Raw genomic sequence first — 3042 nt, forward strand, 5'->3', positions numbered from 1 at the left:
TGAGAGATGAACATGTAGGGCACGAGGGATGGGCAAGGGGGTGCAGTGAGAAATTGGAGGTGGCAGGCTTATCCTGGCTGCCTGATGATAATACATTTGTTTTCGGCATTGATGCCCCGTCCACCTCTGGGGAGAGCTGGCATTTGCTAAAGCAGCCACGGCCTACCAGGCAGGGTTGGTCACCTTGCTGCAGGAACGTCTTCTGGAATGCCGGTAAAGGAGGTCCTGCCTCTGTTGGACTCGATCCAGGAGTCGGCGAAGGCTCCCTCCGAGAATCATAGAGCAGGCTTCCTGGCTGCTATCCCATTTAATGGATCCGGGACTGGAAAAGAAAGAGAATGGTTGTTGATTTGACTGATGCAGTGCTGGAAGGGTACCCCAAGAGCAGGAAGCAGTTTTTTGTAAGTTTAAAAAACAATTCTAGTCACTTTCAACTGGATCAAGTTTGGCTTTGTTTAATAGAGGTTAGGACTTTGCAAAGAGTGTTTGGCAGTGGGACAATTAGTGAACAACAGGGACCCATGCTTATTTTGACTGTGTCACTGGATATTCTAGATGAACATACATTTACTTGAACAAGTTATTTTCTTACATATTAATGATCTTTGTTGGTGTCACAAGTGGGCTTGCATTGACACTGCAATGAAGTTGCTGTGGGGGTCCCCTGTTCGCCGCATTCCGGCGCCTGTTTGGGTGCACAGAGTGAGAATTCGGAGTGCCCAGATTGCCTAGCGGCGCGTCTTTTGGGACTTGTGGGGGGAGGCCGGAGCATCCGGAGGAAACCCACGCATACACAGGGAGAGCGTGTGGACTCCATACAGACGGTGATCTAAGCTGGGAATCGAACCCGGGTCCTTGGTGTTGTGAAGCAACAGTGCTAACCACTGTGCTACTGTACACGAGCAACACCTGCAGTGGCAGATTGTCAAATTCCAATCTAGCCTTTGACCATCCATCCTGGATTTTTGCAGCTAATGATCCGCAAAATCAAATTATTCCAGAGCTTGGATGGTTAAAATTGAGGATTGGTTCCATAAACCAGGCTGAACTAGAATGAGGCCGCTTAGAAGGAGAATCAGGCAATACATTTTCACACAAAGGGTTGTGGATGTCTGGAAAACTCCCTGCTAAAAGGCAGTAGATGCTGGGGATTAATTGGAGCCATGAAGTCTAAAATCGATCATTTTAATTTTTGGGTAAGATATTAGGAGTGAAGCTTCAAATCAGTCCTGATCCAACTGATCGAGGATCTGAATGGCCTTTTCCTGCTTCTAGTCCAAAGATAGCTGCCATTATGTAATTCTGGTAAAGCCACTCAAACAAAGTCCTGCATCAAGCAGTTGGCGGTGAGTTAGTCTGGGATGTACATCAGAGGTTGTCCTACCAGATCCTCCACTGAACTGAAGGCAAATAAATAACTTTTAAATAACTGATGATAAAATTGAAGTGTAGCACATCTACCAGGTGGTGTTATCTGAGGGGCAAATATGAGACCAATGCCTCTGCTCTCCAGTAAGGCAAATGGATGATAAAATCTTTCCACATTAGACAAGCAGGACTCTACCGATGAGGATTTCTCAATAGCTTGGTGATGGCTTCCAGTGTTTGGTAGGCAACCTGGTATAATGTGTTGATGGTGTACAACATGCTCTAACAGCACGGTAGCATTGTGGATAGCACAATCGCTACACAGCTCCAGCATCCCAGGTTCGATCCCGGCTTGGGTCACTGTCTGTGCGGAGTCTGCACATCCTCCCCGTGTGTGCGTGGGTTTTCTCCGGGTGCTCCGGTTTCCTCCCACAGTCCAAAGATGTGCAGGTTAGGTGGATTGACCATGAGAAATTGCCCTTAGTGTCCAAAATTGGCCTCAGTGTTAATCTTGGGTAGGGTGCTCTTTCCAGGAGCCGGTGCAGACTCGATGGGCCAAATGGCCTCCTTCTGCACTGTAAATTCTATGAAAAAACAATCTCTTTTGGAGCCTATTTCAATAATATCTCCATTGGTTTATTAATTCAGGAGGAGATTGGTATAGAAACAGATAAAGATCACATGGTCACTGTACCAGACTTCTGAAGATTGGGAAGGAAGGTCCTAAGAGATTTTATGTAAATATTAATAGCTATTTCCAGGTGCTTTCTACCCAACAAAAAAATGTTGACATGCTGTATCTAGGAATTTGTGGATCCTCTAGTTGCTGGATGTTACCAGATCCTGCAGCTTGATGCAAATGTCACTGCGCAATTTGTTCAATTCTCAAGGTTACTGTGTGTTCTATCTTCTGCATCTGATCACTTAAGGAGCATTACTTCACATTGAGGTGATATGATTATATTTGTGCTTTCAACAAAAAATTAGCTAGATTCTGCCCTTCCCTGTTCAAAATTCCAACATCACTCTTCAATTATTTTAATTGTGCTTTTGCGGTTCCTCTCTGCAGTGCAGCAGACTTCTGTTTTGGTTGACTCTGCGTGGCCCTGATGCATTGAAGTGGCATCCAGTTTGTGGTGCTCTCCAGTGCATCAGATCTATTGCTGTCTGAAATCCATGGAGGATTACTCTGCATCTAAACTCAGGAATTTCCTAGCTTGGATGTTGAACTGAGCTTGCTCATCTCGCTCTGCAGCTCGGCAATTAATGAATAATCAATACATCACGTACAGACCTAATGTGTCAATATTATCTTTTCATAGACTCGTGTGGTTAAGCTATGTTTTTGGCTCAAAGATTTATTTTGTCATGAGCTGGTATGGACTTCAATGGTGGATGAACTGATTAACAGAAGCTACAGTATTGTAAATGTTTTATTTTTCAGATTAAAATATTGCAACGTGATGCTGTTATTCTTCCGTTAAAAATTGTAAATAAACATCTCTAAAAACCCGGCATGTCCTGATGTTCCCAAAGCTGTAATAAGGGTTCCCTCATTTCATAAAGAAAACCCTGAGTCCTGGTACAAGATCTTGGAGGGTTGTGGGACTGGAGGGAATTGCCAATAGGGGGAAAGTTAATACATGGTATGTATCACAATGGTTAACACTGCTG

General features: G+C 44.3%; 1 long non-coding RNA gene across 1 annotated transcript; it reads left to right on the forward strand.

Annotated features, from left to right (window-relative positions):
• The first annotated feature begins 331 nt into the window (after window positions 1-331).
• On the forward strand, window positions 332-2351 carry LOC119977857. Its single transcript, XR_005463298.1, has 2 exons — window positions 332-401; window positions 2017-2351. It is a non-coding gene; the product is annotated as an uncharacterized LOC119977857 (long non-coding RNA).
• The last annotated feature ends 691 nt before the right edge of the window (window positions 2352-3042 follow it).

This window comes from Scyliorhinus canicula, chromosome 1 (assembly GCF_902713615.1).
Source record: "Scyliorhinus canicula chromosome 1, sScyCan1.1, whole genome shotgun sequence".
NCBI classification, from domain to species: Eukaryota; Metazoa; Chordata; class Chondrichthyes; order Carcharhiniformes; family Scyliorhinidae; genus Scyliorhinus; species Scyliorhinus canicula.